General features: G+C 45.1%; 1 protein-coding gene and 1 long non-coding RNA gene across 6 annotated transcripts in view; one reads left to right on the top strand and one right to left on the bottom strand.

The window, feature by feature from the left end:
- Positions 1–19,442, top strand: part of LOC119463475 (uncharacterized) — a 562,544-nt gene that overhangs the window by 266,384 nt on the left and 276,718 nt on the right. The window lies entirely within an intron of this gene.
- The window catches only part of LOC125940444 (uncharacterized), a 405,801-nt gene that overhangs the window by 127,099 nt on the left and 259,260 nt on the right, over positions 1–19,442 (bottom strand). For 2 of the 5 annotated variants that reach the window (XR_007463662.1, XR_007463663.1), the window contains exon 2: positions 5,974–6,106. The exons of the other annotated variants lie outside the window; for them this stretch is intronic. This is a non-coding gene — a long non-coding RNA (uncharacterized LOC125940444). The remainder of the gene's footprint in view (positions 1–5,973; positions 6,107–19,442) is intronic. 5 annotated transcript variants of the gene reach the window in all.

Here is a 19,442-nt window from a genome sequence, read left to right as displayed (position 1 = left end):
TATATCAGATTTCGAGCTATATGAAAAGGATATACATTTTGTGTACCGAAAGCGCTAGAGATCCGCTGTCTCAAACTTCAAAGGATGTTGTATCAAAGCCTGCTATACTCGAACTTTCCTATGTGCCAACGTGTGAAATCCGTATCGTATACAATGGTAGCTTTGGTTGCTTTTTGCCGCATTCTTCGCATGTTGAAATATGAAGTGCAATTTTTCTAGTATAGCTTACTGAGGCCAGCAACTTTTGCAACGTTGAAACGTAAGAATGCGTCTAGGCAGGAGAGATATCTGGGTTGTCTATGCCATAGTGGTATTTGCTATTTGTTTATATTATTCGTAACAATTCCAGTTTCTCAATATGCGAGCCGCCATTTAAGGCGTTTTTATCTCCGAATTCTTTCTAATCAAGTGCATTGCAGCATTGACATAGCAGCAATATCTACAGGAGGTGCAGTAGTTCGTCCAAAAGGTACATCATTTTCTTCTTGTGCATAGTGAAGTTATCTCTCGTCGATATAGATAGTTGTACAGTTCAATATAATATACTTTATTTGCGAGAGAAACAAACAAATGAAGAAACCTGCACACTGACAAAAAGTGAAAAAAAAAGAATTGCTTCAATAGCTACGATTATGAAGGCAGCAGATGACGACAAGCAACAAAAAAAATATATCAGTCAGACGAATGCAGACGCACATATTCGTGTTTAGTCTTATACCTGCAGAGTTGCTCGAAGTGTTTGAGTAGTTTCTCGAAACTTAATTTTTTGGTCATAAAAGCTTCTCGCTAATAAGGTAAATGCACTTACTTTTTATATACCGTCTATGTTGCGACTTCACGGCTATACAAGGGCTGTTGTTAGTGTAGCTACGCAGAAGTACGGGAAATTATTTTGTGTCGGTGATTTGCCAATGCATCATACGTAAAATTTTCCTCTACAAATGGTTTCGGTTATGGCCTTTTTAGAGCGAAGCTGTTTCACCTCTAACCCCAATGCACTTGCGTTCTCCGCAGGGTAAAAACTCGACCAATCACAGCGGGAGGCACGCACCGCATGCGCCACCGCGTGTTTAGCAGCAACACTAAACGGCGCTCGTGTCCGCCCATCCATGGCAGTGGTGACGCAGGCCTTGCGGTGGAAAGAACAAAAATAGCCAGGAAACTCGCCTTCACGCATAGCATTCGCCGTAAGCGTTTCTCGGTAAAGATTACGGTTGAATAAGCTGCAGCTGGCGGGAGGCGGCAACTGTAATTGTAACTGTAAACTGTACTCGTAACTGTAACGGCAACTATAAAAGAAGAATCCGCCTAGCAACTGATTTCATTTGTGTTCTGATAGCGATATTGAAAGGCCCCGCATAGTTTGGACTCTGTTACGATTCTCTTTGAGGGGCCATGCGCATAACACGTGCAAACGCATAGAAACAGCGTGCCTAAAGATCGCGCTCGTCAACATGAACAGGCGTGTCCGTCGCGTGGGTTCGAGGAATGTCCGAAACCTGCCGTGCCGCCTTGCGACCAGCTCACCCCCTCTGAGGACGTTCACCCCGCTACAAGCACGAACCTTCACTGACGTCACCCACCCTCACTACTTTGTCTGGTTTGCCCTGTCCTGCAGTGGGGGCAGGAGAGGGGGAGAATGCCCGGATGGTGAGGGTATAAGAAAGGCAGCAAGCAGCCACGCGGAGAACACTTCGGCTTTGCCCTAGCGTGCAGGTGCATGCACGCTGAACGTTACTTGTATTTTTTCTTTGGAGCACACTGCTCAGCCGTAACCATGTATTAAACTTGGGTTATTTGTTTTTACGTCACCTCGTCTTCCCTGCCCGACCTTCTTCGATGGTCAATGTGGTTCGACTTCCAAGCAGGCGGTGTCGAAGGTTTACCAAACCCCGGCCTATAACGACGCCCGAAGATCACGTGAATACAATCAGCGGTGACGGGAACAGCAGCGTGAATATGCACAATGGTGTTGTGCTCAGGCTCGGCAGGATCCAGTTCAAGGCTACGTCACATTGGTCTATCGGATCAATTGATATCACAATTTCGCTGGCCAACCAACTTTACAGCGTGGATTGGAGCACATTATTTTAATCTTGTTTAGTGCTTCAAATCTTCAGTGTACAATAATTGCTTTGTTACTTATTTTTAATATATGCAAGTCTTCTTCTTCTTCTACTTTGACGTGCTTTTTACGTGCCAAAACCAGTTATGATTATGAGGCACGCCGTAGCGGAGGGCTCCGGATTGATTTTGATCACCTGGGGTTCTTTAACGTACACTCAAACACAAGCACACAGGCGTTTATGCGGCCGCCGCGGCCGGAATTCGATCCCGCGGTCTCGTGCTCAGCAGCGCTACGCCTTAGCTGATTGAGCCACCGCGGTGGGTTATATGCAAGTCTGCATGGAATACTACGGGGCTGAAATTTTGGAAGAACCTCATCGTAGTTATTTCTACCAGACAGGATAGAGGTTGCGCCAGCGAAAGCCTATTATAGCAGGCACCCTATTTTCACAATTGAAGGACTCTATTCATGAAGAAAAAAGATCGTAGGCAACAAGGCGCTCGCAAGTGACATAAATGATCGCTATATCAGTACAGCTAGGAAGGCACTTGAAGAATATCACTTGTTTAGAGTTGAAATGTTGCTTCACTCTATGACACATATCCATTTACTTGAAATCCTGGTATATAGGTGACCTTGACATATATTAAGGTCCCTTACCCGTAAATGCCATATAATGCATTACGTGTTTTTTCAGACCTGCCTGATGCAACCAACCTGAGGTTGCTCTCCGCTGCGGAAAACTGCATCACTGTGGGCTGGGAAAGGCCGCAGGCTCGCTTCGACTACTTCTGGCTCTCCATTGCGGACAACGAAGATGAAGGACACGGCAATGCTCAAACGGGGCGCGTTGGATCTTGCGGCAACGGCACGATCATTCACCCAAATCAAACATGGGCCACATGCCCAAACCTCGAGGCTTGCACCAAAGTAAGCATTACCTTACGCACCCACAGAAACGGGCCGCCGGAGCGTACATCCCACGGAGTTCGCCTCCAAGGCATCTTTATCCTGGGCGAAGGTAAATAAATTTTCGCTGCGTATAACTGCAAAAAGCTTCGCCATAAAACTTACAACCCGTAAGTCGAAGTGCATAATTCCATAGTATTGAATTTATTTTAAAATTCTGCTTTTTCTACCGTTTAGAAATTTATTGCTCGTGATGAACCAATGTGCGACATTATTGGTTTGTGTGTTTGGCGAGTCTGGCTCGCTAGTTTTGTTTTCTCTTTTGAAAATTTCAGGCTGGGCTTTGACAGTTTTGTTTTGTTTTCTTCTAATTGACACTAAACACGCATTCGCCTACTTGTTAGTGTTGCTACCCTAATAGCTGGAGAGAAGGAGGATAAGGACAGGCAGAGGGGTTGACCAAGGTTCGACCGGTCGGCTACCCTACATGAGTGAAAGGGAAAAGGGTGAAAGAAATAAAAGAACAGATTGAGAACGAGTCATTCTGTGCGCACTCGCAGATGAATGTTGAATCACTTATATGTTAAATCATGATGAGTGTTCCCTCAAAAGCGCTCATCTGGTGCGCTTGTCTTTAAAAAGCACATTAGCGCTTTGGTGGTCTTGTGCATACCATGAGACGTCTGCGGCCAGGGTCCCAGAATCTTACCTTCCTAGAGCAGTCTGTAGTCCTAACGGCTAAAGCTGATAATGTGAGCATCTCATTGACAGCTTTAGGTCGGACAATCGCACAGAATCTATTTTATGGTCTCATCCCGTCTGCAAGAGTTGTATGTGGCGCCGGTAACAAGTGAAGGTTCTTTCCACGGCAATAAGTTATCTTCGATATTATTCAAGGTATAGGCTATGGAGTCTCATGTAGGAGTGTAAGGAGTCCTGAGGAATATCTTTTTCATGGGCAGTTACCGCTGTTCCACACTGATTTGACAGCGACAGACGTATCATCTTTATTCTTTCATTATGATAACATACTCGTACGTGATAAAACAACCAAAATTCACGAAATTTGAGTTGAACAGGTGTTTTTCAACTACTCGAGCGTTCAAGAAACACAAGCAACTGTTCATAAAGGTTTTGGCATGTTGAAGGATTCTCAAAATTTCTACGCGAGCAGTGGGATGCATCAGCGAAAACTGAACGTTGTGTGCACTGCTTTTCGCCAGACCCAGATCCGCCAAAGAACATAACCATGGTCGGAAAATCTCCATCACTTACCCGACTACAGTGGGAGGCATCGGCAAAAGTCGACGGAAGATTGCTTGGATACACGGTTAAAATATGCGACACGTTCATATCTTGTAGTGGAGAAGCAAATATGCAGGGTTGCATCGAACTTCAAGCACAGGAGACCTGGCTGGACTTTCACAGCCGTGTTGACACCAAGTACTGCGTCCTGGTCACAACAAGCTCACAATGCGGAGCCAAGTTCTAAATGGTCGGGCAGCGGTAGCTGAAATCCGGACACCGGCGCCTGGTAAGATGTGCACGTTTTACACGATAGTATAAATATTTGTGAGTAGAACAAAATGAAGGAAATTCTCGCAGAGCGATTCCCGAAAGCCATAGAACTTGAACACTTTTCATTGCATTTCGGAGCTTATTTGGCATGTTTACATCGCTACATAGTTCAGATTGTTCTGTGGCGTAAGAGGAATACCTTTTTTGTCAGGCTTCAGTGTTAATGATGTATAGAGAGCAATGCTCTAAGAACGACAGAAATTTGAACTAGTGTGTTGGGATTCGCAGTAATAAATTACACATACAAAACTATCCTGTGTCTGGTGACGCATACTATTTTCGTACACAGATCCACCAGGTCCCTAAAACACATAGTAACATGGCAAACAAAAATTAAATTTTCAAGTAATTTCAACTCTTTATAAGGTGTCAACAAATGTTAATGTTGGTGTGTCTTTGAGCGTATTTAAAAAACAAACCAAACAATATTTAATTTATTCTGACTTGTGTTTTGTATAGCGCCACTTTATTGATGTCTGCTTGTTATTTGCTTCTTTGTAATAACTGTATGTTCATCTGAGATTTTGCGTTTACTTTGTTACATTTTCAGTTATGCGTTATATGATATCAAACTGCACAGGGTAGCCGAGGCCTTCGTCAGGCCTTCCAGCCTTTAGCCCCGGCTTCCTCCTATGTAATAAGGAAAAATAAACTTCACTTCACTTCATGGTAGAAAAAGTTAGGCGTGCAGACATGAACCCAAGAAGACGGAAACGGACTACATAAACTCCGACTATCCACTGTGTTGCATCTGACAGCACTCAAGCTCATTTCACGAAACAGTGTGAAACCGAAATGATTTTCGTTGGTCAGCAGCCACAAGACAAGGTCAATTTGACACGATGCAGTGACACGCAAGCTCGCGTGAACTGCGTTTTAAATTCGACGTTTGTGCAGTCCATTTTCATACCCTTCAGTCCGTGTCTGCACGCTTAATTTTTGCAACGGGAACAACGGTCTCCACAATTTAGGAAAAAAAGAAAGATGAAGTTGCTCTTTGCTAATTACCTGCCTCACTGGTTTATCACTATCCAGTTACTAAGCAGGGAGTCGAGTTTTGTTTGCAAACATCGACGGCCGCATTCTGAGGCAGGCAGAATGTCAACATACACGTACGCACAGGAAGCATGTATAGGACTCCACCAGGCTTTGAACAAATCCTGATGAGGACGTCTTATGTTCATCGTCTCTTTTGATGCATTGGTAACATGTGTTGCGCGATACGTCGGCGCACGAATTCTTTTGATTCTCTCGACCTACTCAAATCACGAACCCACTAGCGCACTTCACGCATGACAGGGAGACAAAAAATGACAATGACACAGCTCAAAATTATCCCCTTGCAGTTCTACCCGACGTCACGAATCTTAACCTTAAGGCGGTTGATAATCACTACGTCACCGTGGCCTGGGATCAACCGCGGGGCACTTTTGACTTCTACTGGCTCGATGTCACCAACGAAAACGATAATGAAAAGGATAGTCTTGAGAAACATAATGTGGGCTCTTGTGGCAACGGCACCATTATTCGTGCTGAGGAGACTCAAGTCACCTGCGGACCTTTCGAACCCTGCTCCAATATTAGTGTCACTGTTGGCACGTCCATCAAAGGACCGCCGGCACGCTCCTCGATGGGAACCACACTGAAAGGTGTTTTACTCAGTGGTCAAGGTTAGTAAAGTATTAATTTTCTTTGGTTAAGACTTTTTCAAAACATTGCTCTGTAAATTCATAAAGCGCATTGTGCATGATGTCACTAAAGATCTTGGCCTGGTACTCTTTATTTATTACACAATAATATTTAGTCCTAGTATCGCGCGGTCTTTATTTAGAAAATGTATTGTTTGGAACACAAAGGTTTTATTCTGAGTCTACAAATTGCAAGCTTTGCGAGGCGTTGGTCTCGCTGTAATTATAATGGAAAGACGGTAATAGTTTATTGCGACGGAATAAATCATTTTATATATCAGTACCAATCTGGTTCTGTTTGTGTTGCTAAACGTAGAGGTAATTCAAGAACTGTGATAGCATAGCATCGTTAATTGTGACCAACATTTTCAGAAGCAGTAGCTTCTGATATAACACCTTCATCAAGCACATGCTTTAGTGTTTTTAAACTTAATATGCCGCAGTAAGTTTGTGCATCCAGGAGTTGAAATTTCACAATGGTGGTGACAAGGCTAGAATTATTCTTCTATTTCACTTCTTTAATAAGAACTCCGTGGTAATGCTGATAAAGCACCTGTTAATCAGCGATCCTGCGATGTGAAGGGATGGGTCAGACTGGCATATAATCTTCTTTATAAATATTAACAATGATATTAAAAAAACCTTATAGCAGTGCACATTTGATTGGTTATATTTACAAAAAAAAACACAGAGAGAAGAAACTGATGATGATATGCAAGATATCGTGTAATATTTTTTGTGGTAAAGAAACACGCTTGATATTTATGTGCGCGCAGTGGATTCGCAACATAGTCAAGTAATGCGAGAAGTCGTACCGTGTAGAAAGTATGACATTTACAAATGAATAAATTCGAGACTTATATGTTCACAGCGCATTAATAAAATCAATTTACACCGTGCTCTAACTAACTATATTATGCTCTAGTGGTGCTAAGTCGTTCTCAGTAGTTCTTTTTTATGCTTTGAAATCTTGGCCAAGAGGTATAGAGGCAAATGGTATTTTGGGGGGCAGGGTTAATTAGGATGATAGGACGTAACTAATTTAAAAGTAACTAGTGCAGTATCCGAAATGGCACAACTGGTTGTTATGCGAGAATATTTAAGCTAGGCTTGCAGCGAACGCTTATCAGGAATTACATGAGAGGGAAAGAGGTAACAAATGCACATGAACCGAGCGCAAACAATCCGGCAATGGAAGCGAAGCAAATTGGTCACTTGCACACAGCAGTAATCACATGCAAACACGTCCTGTTTGATTGGCGGCGAGGATGAAAATTAGGGTCTTCATTTGTGGCCAGTTGTATGTGCATGTGTGTTTTTATTCTTCCGCATTTTAAGCGTTACGGTTTCATTTCCTCCGTATTGAGCGACTAGCCAATTCCGTTGTACTGAAATATACCTCGAGGTTCCAGGCCTTCCCCCTTGTTGGCCTAGTTTAATATACAGCTAGGCGTATATGCAGCTAATGCAGCTAGCACGTATATTTTTAGAGCTGCGTGGCTGTGTTCTTAGCAGATTAACGTGTTGCGAGTTTAATATACAACAGCTTTAATCTTGGCGAGAATGGCGAATGAAATAAGAGTGTTTTGTGTTCATGCGCATTTTCGTCCGAGGAACGGTCGATTAAAAATGTGTGATTGATTAACCCCCTCATTTTCACACCCTGCTCTTCAGATCCAAGTGAACCCAAGAATATAAATTTTGTCGCGAAGTCACCGTCCATGGCAAGACTCCAGTGGGAGCCACCAACGAGGATACATGGCATTCTAGACATCTACAAGGTGAAAGTGTGCAAGGAGTACACAGTATGCGACCGAAAGGAAAGCCCTGGTGGATGCATTGAGAACAGTTCTTCTGATGATTGCTTGGACTTTGAGACCACTGCAGACACTTCGTACTGCGTCGTCATCACGGCTAGCGCACGATGCGGTGTGGACGTCCTGACGAGTCTTCCAGCGACACTGGAAGTTAGAACGCCTTCTTTCGGTGAGCTTTCAAAGCGAAGACTAGTTGCTTATTTCTCGACTAGCTAAGGCATGTCATGATGTGCAGTGCCTAGTAACATGGGCCGATGCTGAAAACCATGTCCCCAAATGTGCCGACGAAGAGGGACCGATTCTGAAACCGGTGCATGACACGTCTGCTCGCGAAAGTTATAATGTGGGAAGTACTGCTCGTCGATCCTCAAGGTACTTCAATCGAAGGTGTAGGTATGCCGGTATTGATGATGGTATTACATTCTAGTCCCTCAAGTGTAGGCCTGTGCGCGTAGGTATTATGCCTATTCCTCTGGGTTAAGTGTCACTGTCCGACCCAGAAGAGGGGTGAGGCTCTCGCAAAGCTCAGGCGGGGATAGGGAAAGCAAGAACCACCACTGTCACTTTATCGTTGATTAGTTTCGTAAAGCACTTGCGTACGAATAGTGGTATACGCGTCAGAGATGATGTTCGTATAAATTCCGTGTTATTCTAAAACATATCTTCCAACGTCTGGTTTTAGAAGTACAATACAGGATATTAAAAAATTCCAGACGCCATCTATCATCGTTACAGCTAGTGCTGTACGCCATCATCTGTACGGCAAGGTAAAAAGGAAACTGCTCGATGTGCAACATGGCTGCATGCATAGCTTCTGTCCTTTCATTTGTTCAGTAGGGCCCTCCTACTGCGCTGCCGCCCTGTATGAGCGAAGCAAAGCATCCGTGTTAAAGCAGTCATCATGCTATAGGGCTGTCTTTTCTCTAATTAGAACAACAAAATGTCGGAAAAAAGTCGCTTGCGAAACGTGGTATGACGGCGTACTGTGTGCTGCTATTATACGTAAAGGTGCTAAATAAACACAGTTTTCGTGCTCAAACAACTGATCAATTACGGCTACACGTATAATGGTGTTGCACATTATTGCTGCATTTATTTCTGCAAAGCACAAGCTTTTTTAAAGTAACTTTTATTGTAAAACAACTCTGCTATGTTATCTGCCATTGCTGAGGTTAAAAAGAATGTTTAGTGAGCGAATAGAATCCACGTGTCAATTTGTTGAGGCACAGATTACTCTGAATTGCTTTTTATTTGGAATGCCGCATAATAATGAACGCAAATTTGAAGAGATGTCAGTGCTCATAGAAATTACACGTTTATCCTCCCTGAAACGTAAATATGAATCGTATAAAACTTGACAATTCTGGGGTTGAGACATTTGCTAGATGTACGCCCCTCAGTCTGTGAAGCCAATTCTTCACTTTGGCTCGGGTCATTGGAATGTAGTGAAGAAGGCTATTGCTTTCCAGTAATCCGCTTTGAAAAGTCATGCCAGTTTCGGTAGGGCGAAATATTTCCTAAGCAACTACAGTGAATACTTCAGTCATGGTATCGTGAGGGCATCTTGTCCTTCCTGAGTGAACGGATGATGCGAAGAAAAAAAAGCGGAAGCTAAGGGCTTAGTGTATGTAGGAAGTGCTATGAATGCGCCGGTTGTTAGCCGTTTGTATATGTATGGCATGTCGCATCATCAGAAAGTAGCCGAAAGATATCGCCTTAATGTCATGTTTTCGGCAAATCTATGCGCTGCTGTGCACAAAAGCACCATGAGCGGCGCACAAAGCTGGCACTGGTGCAGTATTAAGCACCATAAAAGAATGGTCGCCTTTGAGACAGGCGTCGTCTACGACATACCGCTATCATACAGGAAATGCTGCGCTTGCCAGACCGTGCTCTTTATGAACAATAGGTTATGGCACCATAAAGCGTCTCCCATGGTTCCGCGCCGTCATCCATGGTTCTGTGCATTGATTCAAGTGTGCGTCTGTGCACTTATTCTTGTAGCGGAAATCGAGTGGGCGTAAGTTTGCGTGTGAGTTTCGGTGGATGTATGTATATAACGTGCGAGAAATTTACTATACGCCAAGAAGCGCCGCTCCTCCCTTTGTCACCGTAGAACGAGCGGTACTCATTTATGCAGACGCTCCGGAGATCAAGCCCTTTGCTTCGAAGTTAGCGCTACAACGGTGGCGGATGAGTGCATTTTTTCTTATCCTCGACGGAAGGCGCGCATCGCGAAGAGCAGGCAACCCAAGTAGTCGTTATGTAGCAACGGTCCGTGAACTTGTACACACAGATTCATTCCATTCCTCAATATGCCAGTCACAATTTTTGCAGCCAACGTCCTGACAGATCTTCACTTCACCGCTCCTCATTTTGCACCATGAATCAAACAGTGCGTTGGCGAAAACTCAGTTGCATTCCCAACAGCTGATCGCACATAAGCATGAAAGAAGAGGCAATGGCGTAATAGTTTCGTATTCGTGCGCTCATGCAACGTCTACTCAATTCCCGGCTCTACTACTTTCTCTGCTCCCGAAATCTCATTCATCCCCGCCAATTTGGATTCACTCATGCGCGGAGTGCCCCTCTAGCCCTTTATGCCTTGCGGCAACGCCTGTTTTCGCTTAAAACTGCGAAGACCCCGGCGGTGTTGATTTCGCTGGACTTCACCGGCGCTTTTGACAGCGTTTGGCATGCCGCTGTCCTGTTCTTTCTGCGGAAGCACCACTGCTCCGCCAACCTTTACCATATGCTTCGGTCCTTTCTGTCGGGCCGGAGGGTAGTGTACCGGTCCAGTGCAGGCGACGTGTCGGCATGCCCTTCCATAGGCAGCCCGCAGGGTTCGCCTATTAGTCCTTTACTGTGGAACATCATCATCCACTCCCTCCTGGACCTTGACTTCCCCCCCCCCCCCCCGGCGTTCATGTTCAGGCGTATGCCGACGACACAGTTATTTTAATATCTGGCACTTCGCGTCTGCAGCTGCTGGTATTAGCAGAATCTGTTCTCATCTTGATCTGCAATTGCGCTAAACGTACCAGCAACATTTATGCGCTGCCCACTAGTGTTAGTTTCTACAATATGTGGATTGGCACAGATGTTGTCAAGCTTTTGATGTTAGCAGGCGACATTGAGTCAAACCCGGGACCAACCGATGCTAATCCGTGCTGAGTCAGGTGCAAATAAATTTACGGCTAGACGATCTCGAGGATCGCTCCCGTCGAGATAACCAGATTTTTTTTCGGTATCCTGGACACTAGCTCTGAAACTTGGGCACTGAGTCTGAAGAGCACGTTCCCAAAATTATTTCAGACAAACTGGATTATCCTTTTCCTGACGAAGGTATCGTCGTGCTCACAGACTGGGCTCGTACGTATCGGAAAAATGTCGACGAATTATAGTTAAATTCGATTCTTCCAAATTAAGAGAAAAGATAATATCGCAGCGCAGAAAGTTCAAAAATTCCAAAGTATCATTTAGCGAAGACCTCTCTCGCGCCACACGCCAGTCCCGTAAAATGTTGGCTGAATTCGGTAAGGCTTCGGGAGAGAAGTATCTATAGCGGTTGAACAGATTGTACATCAAGAAAAAGTGCTACGCCTATTGTTCCACCATCGATCGTGTTTATGAAGTAGATATTGCCGAAAGTCGTTCCAGCGAGACCAGAGGCACATCTGGTGTTTCGGCTTCCACGAATATTATCACGAATGCTTCATTCGCCGCTAGTAGTTTTTCGCTATATCTACCTGCTCGCCCGGCCGCTAAACCTATTTCCTTCCTTTTTCCAATGTGCGCAGTGTGCGTAACAAACATGATCGGTCTTCAGCCATTGACTCGTGTTCAGCTGACATTGTTATCTTGACTGTAACTTGGCTCTCGAGTGATATTGCAGATTATGAAATCTTTGAATGTGAAAGAGTGTTAAACTTTTTTCGCTGTGACCGTATATCGCGTACTGGTGGCGGAGTGTTGATCGCCGTACGTGGCGGCTTGAGTTTTTGTGTTATAGATTTTGCTACTCATTTGGAAATCGTGTGTACGCGTGTCTCTCTCGGATATCGCCATTTTATTTTTTGTGTGTGCTATCGGCCAGCCCAGTTCGTCCTTGACATTTAGTTCAGATATACATGATGTATCAAGTGAGTTAATTGTCCTGTTCCCTTCTTGTCAACTCTTACTTCTTGGTGATTTTAATTTCCAGCAATTAACTGGCATTACTCTCCTCCCTCATCTGACTGCTCATCTGAGTGCTCTCCCTTTATCAGCCGCTGTCTGGATTTTAATTTAAAGCAACTTGTCCTTCAGCCAACACGATCTGCACAGCAATCTGCTAACATTCTTGACCTCTTTCTCATTACTAACCCCAGCTTCTTTCCTGTTTCAGATATTTACCTGGCTTACTTATTTACCTCATTTATTGTGAACAGCGCACGTCTGTTCCCGCTACCGAAACGTCAAAAGTTATCCGAGACTATAACAACGCTGACTTTGAGTCTATAAACCGCAAATTAATGGATTTTGTACCTCACTTCATTACAAGTTTTCACACGTGCAACGTTGATGAAAATTGGAGCTTATTCAAAGAAAAAGTCAATTTTTAATTAATAAATTCATCCCTAAGAAACGCATTAAATCTAACTCTCATGCTCCGTGGTTTCACGCGCGCCTGCGGCGCCTGCTGAACAAGAAAAAAAAAAGTCTATTCCGGCCGTCCAAGGCAACACAAACGGCCAAACGCTGGCACGCTTACGCCGCCGCTAACACGGATTATAAACAAATTGCGTCTGAAGCAAAACAAAATGTCTACCAGCTTAGAGTTAATCCGAGGAAAATTTTGGAATGTGGTCAGCGTGAATAAGCCGACTACAGTAGACCTTTGCGATGATCACAACACTCCAATACACCATAGTGACGGCTGCAAAGTGTTAAATGATTTTTTGCCTTGTGTTTTTTGTCTACCTTGCCGAATGTTTCCCTCATCCTTGTAGATCTGACTTTTTGCCCATGGATCCAATAATCATTGATTCCGTTGGTCTGACCAGATTTAATTGAAAGACAGAAGATTTCATCATCTTCAGCTATCGACAGCATTACAACGAAGTTCTTGAAAAGTACATCTACCTGCTCATCATTGATTCTTCGTGAAATCTTTGGACAATCATTACGGAGTTGCTCCATCCCTCAGCATTGGAAGGCGATGAAGGTGGTTTCATTGCATAAATCAGGTAGTACCGCTTCAATACTTAACCATCGGCCCATTTCACCAACCAGCGTTCTTCTTGAGCAAAATATTTATTCTCATCTTGTTACCTCCCTTGAATCTAACAACATTTTCAATTCATGTCAACATGACTTCAGAATTTTTGTTTTCGTGTGAGACACAGCTTCTATTTTTCACTAGATGCAGCCATGTACCCGAATAGGGACGGCACGGTAATCAGCGTGGCTGGGCACAGAGAGCAAGAACTGGTATCCGCCTCCGTTCGTACGCAGAACGTCGCCGCCGCAGAAGAGGCCGCCATTGACCTCGCCATCTCGGCATCGAGACAAAATGATAAACTATATACTCTTACAGACTGTCAGTCAGCACTGTGAGCCTACGCAAACGGCCATCTACATACAGTAGCATGCGATATTCTTAATCGCCTCAACGAAATACCCTGTACCATAATAATCTGGACACCGGGACATGAAGCCGTCAGCGGAAACCATCGTGCACACAAGATAGCCCGAGGCCACTACAACAGGGCACTGCAGGAGACGCCAGAAGACCCAAGTACAGAAACACTACAAACTCACTATAATATACTGCAGCACTACCGCCTTTCGAGAAGAACGATGCCGCCACCGCACCCATCCCTCACCAGAGCTGAAGCCACGACCTGGAGGCAACTCCAGACCAACACATATCCTCACCTCACGCTCCTTCACGCGACGTACCCCACCCTTTATCAGCCCCTTTGTCCTTTCTGTACAGAGCGAGCTACCCTCTACCACAACACATGGGCATGCCAAAATATCCCCAATAACTCCCCAAATCGAAACGTAACGCACGAGCAGTGGGAGATGGTGCTGACCAGCTCGGCACTGGAGGATCAGCGAAAGCTAATCGCCAGAGCCGAAAGTGCTGCCACTGCCACTGGGGCCCTGGTCTGAAGGCTCCACCCACCGCGGGGATCGATGCATCTCCGTGCCCCATCAAAATAACGTTTTGTCTCTCTCTCTCTCTCTCTTTCACTAATGATTTTTTTCGCGGTATGGATGCTAATGTTATTGTGAATCGCATTTTTTTAGACTTTGCTAATGCATTTGACACTTGTTTCTCACGATCTATTACTAATTAAACTCGGCGCTCCTAATGTTAACGATCAGGTATTAGGCTGGATTGAATGTTTCCTTTCCAACCGTAGTCAATATGTCTCAGTTGATGATTATGACTCACCCCTTGTTTCCGTAACATCTGGAGTACCTCAAGGTTCTGTGTTTTTATTATTTGCGATACAGCCAGTCTGAGTGAGACCAAAGCAGATGGGCCTTGTATTAGACAGTTTTACAAAAAGAAACAAACAGGCGATACTACATGGTACAGTAAAAGAAAAAAAGAAAAAGGAAAAATCTTCCTTAACTACTGCAAAAACCACCAATGACGATGTGAAATAGAATACTTTTGGTAAGTATAACAATATCACTGAGTAACAAATAAAGTACTACTAGAATTTATATAAAATAGCGCATAACCCTTGTAAGATTAGAGAAGTTATGCAGCTAACAGATAACAGTGCAGAAGTGACCAGTTTGGGGCTTTAAATGCAGACATTCCACGCGTAGGAACAAGTATTACAGTGAATATGTGTGGGTGTGTTAAGTGGGTGCGTGAAGTGTTAATACAATGACCTTGTATTATTGATTCAAGGTTATGTATTGTTTCTAATTTACACAAATAATCTTCCTAACAACGTTATCTCCTATATAAATGTTTTCGCAGGTGACTGTGTACTTTATCGTTCAATTACTAATCCCTCTGGTGAAGCATGCTTGCAATCGGACTTGAACACAATTTCTTCATGGTTCAGCGGCTGGCTCATGACGCTGAACAGCGCCAAGTGCGAACACCTGCCTATTTCCAGCCGTTCTCCTGAATACCCCTTGCTATCTTCTTAATAACACTTCGTTATCACCTGTCTCATCGTACAAATATCTGGGTATTCACTTAACACACAATCTGTCTTGCAAAATGCACGTGAACTACATATCTAGCCAGGCTAACCACACGCGCGGATTCTTACGGCGCCATTTCATAGCTTCTAAAAGCACCGTTAAGCTTCATCTGTATAGGACGTTAATAAGACCTAAACTAGAATATACATGCTCTATTCGGGATCATAATCAGATAACTTTAACACATTAGAGTCTGTCCAAAACCGCGCCGCCCGTTTTATTGTTTCAAATTATTCCCGAACAGCAAGAGTATCTGCAATGAAATCAGCACTTGGTCTTTCCGTTCTTTCTCTGCGCCGTGAATATTTTCGCTTATGTATTTTTCATAGAATTCATTATACCAACCCTGTTCTCAAAGATACGCACTCCTTTCTTCATCTTATATATGTTCACGCACTGACCACAACTTCAAGGTAGGAATACCGCTGTGCCGAACTAGCCTTTGTATAAATTCATTTATTCTTTGAACTGGAAATGACTGGAACCCTGCCTTCATCGCTGCCATCACCGTCGTCAAGAAATTTAAGGAAACTGCCGCCGATTTTGTATTCCCCCTCCTCTCTGTAATGCCTCCGGCCCTGAAAGTACTGAAATAAACAAAAGAAATTGATGGTTCTATCCGTTGTCTGGTGACAACGAACCTTGTATAACCCCATTGCATGCGCGACACGAACAGGTGGATAGCAAAATCTCGCTTGTCGCAAGGGATTGTGGGGCACGGTGCAGCTGTGCCACAAAATCTGTGCGGCACAGCTGTGTCCCATAATCTGTGCAGGTTCGGTTAAAAACAACGACGCAAGCACCGCTGGGCAGTTCCGAAAGGTAGGTGCAAGCTGTCGATCTTTCGTACTTACGTTGGCGACCTTTAGACTTGTGTATTTTTAGGTGGCGGGCGTTTCATGCCCTAACGTGTTTGTGTCACGTCAAGTAGTCTTCTAACGTTTACCAAGCGCAAATAAACGTTCGTTAGCCTAAGAAGTAGTTTTTCATAAGTCGCAAGTCAACCTCATAAGTGGCTGCTGTTTGCATGTTGTTGCGTGAGCTCGTGCAACAAAATATATTCGCAGCCGTTGGAACCCTTCTCATAAAAAGCTTTGTGATCAGGAAAAGTGAATGAGCAGTCTTTTTGTTTCTCTTCATTTTTTCATTTTTTTGTGTGGTAACTTGCATTTGATTAAAGTTCCTTCACTCGCGGCACTCGAGCATGACGTTTAGCGATAGCCATCGAAGCACTTGACATACAGCTTTCGCAAGCGAAGCAGACTTCTGCTGGCCCGACTCAGGCTGAGTAGTATTTTGGACAGTAAAAAGACAATACAGATCGCCCTGCAGTGTAAGGTGGGTTGAAGTTCTAAGAATTAATCGCGGAAATATTTAAAATTTTTTTTGCGCTTTCTCAAGACTAACAACTTTAGCCAACACCGTTTCGTTGTTTTTCGTTTGTGTGCCTGCCCTGTGTGCATCATCAACACGGTCCGGTCTTATTTTGTACTGTTTCCCTTCAGATCCACATGCCTTAATAACAGTCCAGAAATTCTACCCTTCTAAACGTTATATAAAAACAAGTGTTTCGACCTAAACACTAGACTCACCTCCAGAATAAAGACGGCACATAATCAATGTGCCGAGGATCCTTGCTAGGTGCCCCTGTGCGTATTTAAGTAATCGTTAAAAAGGGGGTATTGGCACTTGAGCACCAAACACTTGCCTGCGACGAAATGATCTTCACATAGTGTGGCTGCTACGCTTGGTACCCACAGCTCATCGTTCACGGTGGCTCGTTTGACGGTGAGTGAACAAATTACCTTTGTGTGCTTCATTCCCTGGAAAACGAAGCATTTTATTGCGACAACAATTATATGTACAATCCAGATGCGTTTGTGCCGTCGTCGTCGCAGTCGCCGTGAGGTTCCGTATAATGTCCAAGGGCTATAAAGCCGTCGCCGCGCGCCGTACGCTGTATGTGCGAGTGAAAGCGTGCGAGGGGAGTCGACGATCGCGGCTCGATCTCGCCCGCGCGAAAGGGAGGAAAGCGGGCAGGAAGCGAGAAATCTTCCATCCCGCGCGAGGCACCAAGGTTGCGAGGCATCGGGAGGAGGGGAGGAAGGGGGGGGGGGGAGCCGGAATTCTACTGCGGCTGCAACTGCGCATGTGGCGGCTGCGAGCGTTCGCGTGGCCGTATCTTGAGAGCGATCTGCATTGGGGGCAGAGTCTATAGGAGCGTCGGCGGCTCGTAGTTTTGTGCGTGTTCTGTGTTTCGGCGCTAAGTTTGCGTTGAAGCGAAAGACAACACGGAGGTCCCTTCGCTCGCAGCGGCTGCCGCGTTTTCTCACGCGAGCGTTTTGATAGCGAGTGTCGGCAGTCATCGAGTCTGATGACTCTTTTGCGCGCTTAGACCATGCTTGTTAACTTAGCAAGCGAATGTTTACAAATTGATACGGCCTATAAAAGTACTATGCTTATTTGGTATGGCTCTCTGCTAATTTTCTATCACAATAGGTGCTTCATCGTTCGGGCGAAACTGCCATTTTGCAAGCCAAGCTTGTATTGGCTCACGAGTTTCCGTGGCGTTGTAGTAGTAACGCAAAAAATCCGGCTCCTCGCACAGTAGAGCCACTGTTCCAGTTGCGCCGGCGCCGGATCACGTGACGCGCGTGGCCAATCAGGGTCGTTTAGTATGTCGCGAGGAGGGAAAGGGAAGAAAGGGGGTTGGCGCGAGCTCTGCCGAGCTTCCCTCGCCTCGGACCAGTCTCGGCGACCGGTTGGGAAGCCTTCGCGTAGTGCGTCCCGCTGATGAGCAAGCTGCGTTTGAGCAACGGCGCGCGAACTCGCTCGGGGAAGGGCTCGTCGTCGACGTGCCGATTCTAGCGTGAGGGCTTCCGAAGCCCAGGCGAAACGTCAGCGAAGAGCCGCTGACTCGGAGTTGCGGGAGCGCGATGTTGAGGCCCAAGTCAGCGTCACCTTGCCCTCCAGGAACCCGACAACGGTGGTGCACGCCTCGACAACGCTGGCGCCGACTTCGCCAGCGCGACGGCCATGTTTGAACGAGAGCTTCTCAAATAGAACTTCGAAACCACTTGCATTCGTGTGACCGGTTGTGGTTCGACCACAAAGTGGTACTTGTCAGTGCAATTTTTCCGAGAAACACCAAAGAAACACACGACAAGCTTCGCTTACCCCCATTTTCTGGTAGGGGAAGGGTTGGACATTATAATTCCTTGCACGGAAGAGTTCGCGCGTTCTAATGCCGAGCAGCCTACTATAATCACGTTGCAGAAGCGTGTTTTCTTCGCGAATTGCGGGAGATCACGCAGCAGAAACTGCAGACAAAGCTGAACGAAGCAACCGAAGAGATAACCCTCGAACCGGAAGTCGCGTGTACACCACACCGCCATTTTGCGATCCACCAATGGTTTAGTAGTTTGAGAAAGGCGTGAGGGCATCAGCGAATACGCTGTAACTTTCAATGACTGATGTATAAAAGCCGACGTGCTTGACCCGCAGATCAGATTTTTGATGATCGCAGACTTTGGTCGCCGCTATCGTCGCGATTGAGTGTTACTTGTTTTGCTGGGCACAAGTTCGCCCAATAAAGTGTTAAATTTGTAACTCCCAGTTTGACTCTGTATCATTCTTCACCGTCACTTATACGCGACAATATTTCTAATAGAGATTTTTCAATGATACTTTGCACAACTAATTCTTACATAGTTGGCTGTGCAATGAACTACCAAAACGAAATCGTACGACAGCTTTTGATATGATATGGCATGGTCGTGCAGGTGTTAGTAAAGCGATCTTGAAGGCATACGACGACGCGAGCGCAAGCACCGATGTCGACATTTTTTGCAGTATTATTGTTACTTCAAAGGTAAAAAGCAACTGTTGAGGCAGGCTTTCATTCATTAATCAAACGTGTTATTTATATCTAAAAGAGCATGCAGATCACTAAGTTATTGTTTCAAGCTTAGTTTAGAGCAGGCTCTTTTAGGCCGGACAAGGACGGTTGAAGACTAAATGGTCAACCAACAGTGCGCCGCAGCCGAAGAGCGAGCATCGCGCGCGTCAGAGCTTGTGTCCAGCGGTTGCGTGCTCTTTTCCTCCATCCAACGCGAATCGACGCGAGCGTGTCGACGCATGCCCGTGGCTGGGCCATATGGG

The sequence above is a fragment of the Dermacentor silvarum genome, chromosome 9, assembly GCF_013339745.2.
Source record: "Dermacentor silvarum isolate Dsil-2018 chromosome 9, BIME_Dsil_1.4, whole genome shotgun sequence".
NCBI lineage: Eukaryota > Metazoa > Arthropoda > Arachnida > Ixodida > Ixodidae > Dermacentor > Dermacentor silvarum.
Note: the sequence above shows the minus strand (reverse complement) of the source record. Positions and strands in the feature narration are given on the sequence as shown.